This window comes from Ambystoma mexicanum, chromosome 2p (assembly GCF_040938575.1).
Source record: "Ambystoma mexicanum isolate Mex_15411 chromosome 2p, UKY_AmexF1_1, whole genome shotgun sequence".
Lineage (NCBI taxonomy): Eukaryota > Metazoa > Chordata > Amphibia > Caudata > Ambystomatidae > Ambystoma > Ambystoma mexicanum.
Genome location: NC_090923.1, coordinates 266,404,213 through 266,410,032, shown reverse-complemented (window position 1 = coordinate 266,410,032; position 5,820 = coordinate 266,404,213). Strand labels below are relative to the sequence as shown.

Sequence of the window (5,820 nt, the reverse complement as noted above, 5' to 3'; positions counted from 1 at the left end):
CAATTCCAGTAAGACCCAGATGCTTCTCTTTGGGACCCCTGTTCCTACTTTCCCTCTTTCACTCTGGCCGCCCTCCTTGTGCCCTCTCCCTGCATCTTCCTGTGAGGCAAAAAACCTTGGTGTCATCTTCAACTTCACCCTCTCCTTCTCTCCTCACATCACAGAACTTGTTGAGAAGTCCCACTACCAACTACACCTCCTCAGAGGCATTCTACTTTTCTCACCTTCCCCCAAAAGCTCACTGTCTCCAGAGCCCTTGTTCTATCTAGGCTAGGCTCTTGCCACATATTCTTTCTTGATCTGTCTTCTTCTACTCTCCGGCCTATTCAACTAATCCAGAACAGGACTGTGAGACTTGCTAATATCATATCGTATTGTATCTCTCCAGCCCTAACATCTCTCCACCGGCTTCTGGTGGCTGCAAGGATTAAGTTCAAGACCCTCTGCATTGTCCACTAGGCTTTCTGGTGCCGGGGCTTGCGCTACATTGAACTCTTTCTTCCTAAACACCTTCATTCTTGAGCCCCTTGCTCAGCTACCGCCAACTCTCTGATAGTCAGACAGTTCTCCAGGCAGAGAATGGGGGGTAGATCACTCTAATCTGCAGGTGCCTACCTCTGGAATGGCTTCCCTGCCCCTATAAAACTCAAGCAGGACCACCTCTGGTTCCAGACGCAGCTCAATATCTTCCTTTTCTGTTCTGCTTTCTCTTGCTCCCTCCCTTGCTGATCTACCTGTCTGCTTCATTGACTGCCTGCCTGGCTACTATCAAAACCTCCATGGGCAACAGGCTCCTCCATGACCAGTAGCACCTGCACTTCCTATGGGTCTAGTGCACACTTAGGAGATGTATATGTAACCCTACAGTCCCCTGCCTCCTTGCACTTACCCTGAGCCGGCTTCCCTGGCTGCACTTACTCAGAGCAATGCTGCCCTGATTGCACTCCCCCCTTCCCTCCCGCTGGCAGTTCTCCTCTCCGTCCGCCCCCTGAACTTGCACGATCTGAGTGACACAAGGCCTAGTAAGACTGTTTGTTTTGTCCTCCTTCTGTTCCCCCTCTGTGTCTTTTCACATCACTTGTGTACAGGCGTGTTATAAATGACTCATCATATCATATAATATCATATCACAACCACATGAAAAGGAAGTGTAGCCTAGATCAGACTGCATGCATGCTAGCTTCCAGTGGCACCTTCTCCACAACCAGTAGGTAAGGGTGGCATTGAGTATACCCCCCTGTCGCGGGTCCAATTACAACAAGCTTTCAGTAGAAGCAGCCCTCAGTCCTCAAACCCGCTCAGCCAGCCGAATCACATCGGCCTTCTTTTTTTTACAGTTTCCGATAGTCAGGACAAGCTTAAGGACATGACAGTGGTGGATGCGATGAAGGGTCACATTTTCTGCACCACCATACTCTCTTCTAAGTGACTGACCGGGCACTGGTTAGGAAGGTATTAAAAGTGAAGGAGTATAGACAGACTGTGGAGATTCAAGGATGGTTCCCAAATATCTTGGAGTGAGCAAAAGGGTCACTGCCACTGCGACTGAGCTGAACTTGGAGTAAAACATGATAGGAGTTAAGGAGTGTATTGAAAGGAGATATGCCAGACCTGAATGATATGGTTTGACCACGTATTGGCCCACATGTTTGCAATTTGTACAATGAAGTTTCTCTGATACTGCAATTATATCCTCATATGACGAAAATCGAATGAATTATGCCCTTCTTTATTCTATACTTCCATGAGTGGTGCCAAATGGAATATGCCAAAAACCTTCATTTTGAAAGAAAAGGGGAGCGCCACTACTGTGAGTCTTTGGGTAGGCAGATCACTCTGAATTAATGTGGTTATAAAATAACAGAAACAGGGCTTCCGAACATAAGTTGCACAAATACTAATGACACCAATAACTAGTGATTCGGCGCAGGTGCAGTCCATTACTAAAGCTATAACAAAATATCAGCAACAATTATTGGGATGACAGTTTAGATTGGGGTAGCACAATCGATTGCTAGTGGGGTGAGATGGCTGCAGAACAAGTCTTACATATTCATCCCTATACCGTGCATAGTGTTGCATCATATGGCACCACAAAGATGTAGTAACCAATTATGTGGAGAAAAAAGGGGGAACACAAACTGCCTCCTAATCCTGCAATATGTGCAATGGGAAATACATCACTCAGTCTCTAAACCAAGCCGAAGCCCGCAAAAGTTGTGGGCACACAACAACTTCTTTGTCCAAAAAACCCCGGGCCTTTTTCAGAAAAGAAAGGACTAATGTGAATCATAGGAACTTGCAGGGCACACAACATTTGTATTAACCTGTCTTCATTAGGATCCTATTCATCAAATTATAAAAAAGTGACTCGCTCTTTGAGACACCACTTCACAATCAAAACAAGTGTAACATATAACATCTGAATCGGGACATATACCTGTATACATGCAATTTTAAAATGTATCACAACATAGGCTGGGTAAGATGCCACTTAAATAACATATTATTCCTTCTTTATTGGTCAAATTTCTGACCACTTTCAGAATTAATTTTTTTTGAGGTTTTGTCTTAACCTATCTCCTCTCAGGGGTTCTAGTTGGCAGTGGATGAAGATGCAAGATTATTGTGTCAACGTGGTGCGTTTCGGCCCCTATGGTGTGAGACAGACCGCATCCATCCATGGTCTTGTCCTTTAGTGGTGCCTGGCCTTCATCAGGATGGGGAGTTAGTTGTCTAATGGGCTTCTGTAGTCTTTAGCCCATGTGATACTTCTCTCCTTTCTAAAGTTAAAATGAATAAAAAGCCACTAGGCCAAAGGTTTATGGATTTTTCACGTTTTTTCACATTTTTTTCAAAATGCTCATTGCGGCAGAACATATCCGGCATATGGTTTTAGACATCGCACATCACTCACCTTTATATTGTGAGCGAGGCAGGGACAGAGGGGGAAGTCACTTGTTGATTGTAGTTAACTAGAATGGCCTGTGTAATACAGTAAACACAGGACATATCCTTAGCCTCAAAGTGCTAGTGTGGTGGCTTATGACTTAAGCATGCATTTTCAAAACTAAGTTATGTAAATACCTCTTTGGGGCCTGATACCTGGAAGCCTTAATTCTTGCTGCGTATCAGGCTGGTATTGTTAGTCAGCTTGAGGTTTTTATCGGCTCTCGCTGTTGGATGAGCTCCTCATACAACCTGTAAACAAACCGGAGACGGGAGCATATTAGGAACGCTCAATTTGGTCTTTTTGTGTGGAGCGCCTAGAGAGTGTCGAGGGGGGCGGATGCAGACATGATCTATTTCACTTACTCGTGTGTCTGATACTCCGTTGTTCACGTTACTCTCAGCTGCTTCCTATTCTTTCGGCCGTGTACAACCTCGGTCTGCACGAGCTCGAAAAAACACAAGCCGCCCAGCGCCTGGTTTTTTATATTATTCTTCGTGTGAGCAGTGCATGTGACCATCGGTCACGTGATGCTGAAAACATGTGTCACTCCACGGGAATCTTGGGAAATGGAGTTTTCCCGCCGCTGTTTATATTAGCACGCTCATTCAAAGTAAAAAAGGTGCATTCATGAAAGGAGATAACAAATTATGTGCCAGAGTTTTCCTGAATGTAGGAAGTCAATGCTAGAATTCTTTGGCCTGCAGTATGACGAATGTACATATCTTGGGTTTTCTTCCTGGTGCAAGAAGACATTCCTTCTATGTTCCTAAAAGGTCTTCCGGATGTGTTGGAATGGATTCTAAGGCTGCCACACACTGTTGTGTTACGTTTCTTTTCATATCTGACATGCTGTCTTTGAAAGATCCTGTAGAAAGGTGCAAGAGACCAAGATACCTATGCTCAGACAATTCCAATACTGATATACCCTATACTTCAAAGATGGTGCCATGTTAATCCTGTATACTGCTCTACCAGTAGTCAATGCCAACTATACTAACACGTTTCATATACAGTGATGTTGAATAATACAACCCCTTTTATATCTTCAACTGCTGTGCTACTCTGCCCCATCCCAGGTACTGGCAGCACAACATTTTAGTTTCTGCTCCTGCTAACCTCCCCTGATTGCCCCTCAATGCTTTCCTCCTAGTTCTTTAGTCCCTTCATCTTGCTGCAAAATCAAATCACTGAACCTACTGAAGAAATCAGGTGGCCTGGTCGGTACCTGGCCAGCTTCCCTCCTTCGACACCCCATACCATTTTCTTGACAACAATATCATACATTTTTATAAGGCTTGTGCAGGAGGACATGGGTGCCAAAGACAAAGCAGTGTAACATTTTATTGAGAGCCATCCTCAACACAGGGAGTTCCTTCTCTCCCCAACTGTAGTGACACACAATAAACTGTTAATGTTAGTTATTTTCTTCAGCGCTTTCTCCAATTCATCTAATACCCCTTTGATCCCTCCTCTGAGCTACCAATGACCCAAGAACCAGGCTGATGTGTAGGAAATATATTTGTGTTTATTTGAACTAAATGTTAAGAAAATCACATTAAAATGTCAAACACTGCTTTTTCCATGGCACAACACAGGAAAATAAAATAAATCACACACATGGGTTGAAAAGAACACAGATCACAATTCTTTATTTGCTACAAATGTCACTTCAAGAAATAATTAAACTGATCAATAAACAAAAAAAACAACGAATGACGTGTAATGTTGTGCAATTTCTATTGTCCTACTTGCTAGCAGTTTAGTTTTACAAATGTGGGCAAATGCATATGGCAATTATTATTTCTCCCACACTTTGGCTTTAAAATAAGCACAGAGTAATTTAGCAGTTTGTTTTTCAGACCCCCCTACTTTGGTCTGTTTTGGGGAAGTCTGACAGAAAAATGAGTATGATTGAAGAATTTTGAATTTCAGACCCTCCCCTCCACTTAAAAGCCTGTGTTGGGAAGCTCGATAGCAAACGTTGGGGTGATGGGGGCATTTTTACTTTTAGAACCCACTCGACTTAAAGGCCTAAATTGGGGAAGCAGGATAGCAAAATTTGCGATCATTTGAGAATTTTGGATATCATAGCCCCCTCCACCTAAAGGACTGTGTGCGGGAAGCTGAACAGAAAGATTTCCCAAATTAATTTGCAGGCTATCATTTTCAGTGCACAGTGGTAATGAGCTTTGTTAATTTAAAATTTGAACAAAAATCATCCTGTGGTGTTCTGCCAAATGGGGAATTGATTAAATTAATATTTTTAGTTAAATAGGTTAAGGATCTACACAGTTTTGTCCCTCCTCCCTCCCACTATGAATGGAATGGATTTAATGCCACCAGATCCCCCCACCTTTTGTATGCACAGGGTTCAATTCTACTTACATAGAACACGTCTCTTTAAAATTCAGGACGCCAGCTGCATGTCAGGACACTCTGGAAGGACAGGGCACGGGTCTGGTCACTCCACTCTCAACGATGGTCCCCCACTCTTTCCCACAGTGCCCAGTCAGCTTTTTAGGAATTACCAGAAATAGACATCTCAACCCAGAAGCAATCTCAGCAATCTTCTTTGGTGTTTACTTGCGTCTGACAGATGAAAAGTTTCAGCAGCTCCTTCTCTTCCTCATAGTGCATCCATTTAATATAGCAGTGATGACACCATCAAGTTTACAATCTTGGGGAGAACCCTGCAAGAGTTCTCGAAGATAGGTTTGGACAGTTATGTTATGCTATTGTTTGATACCTGCTCTTGTACAGTACTCCTTCACCATCAAGGGCATCATGGCACTACTGGGGGTAAGAACTAACACACAGCCAATCAAAGAGACAAAAGCAAGCTCAGATTGAAAACAGATAGTTCTTCA

At 43.4% G+C, this 5,820-nt stretch overlaps 1 long non-coding RNA gene across 1 annotated transcript; it reads right to left on the bottom strand.

The window, feature by feature from the left end:
• Positions 1–2,917: 2,917 nt before the first annotated feature.
• LOC138565868 (uncharacterized) lies at positions 2,918–3,431 on the bottom strand. The gene is made up of 3 exons (XR_011301670.1): positions 3,316–3,431; positions 3,088–3,201; positions 2,918–2,985 (listed from the first exon to the last, which is right to left on the bottom strand). It is a non-coding gene; the product is annotated as an uncharacterized lncRNA (long non-coding RNA).
• Positions 3,432–5,820: the final 2,389 nt, after the last annotated feature.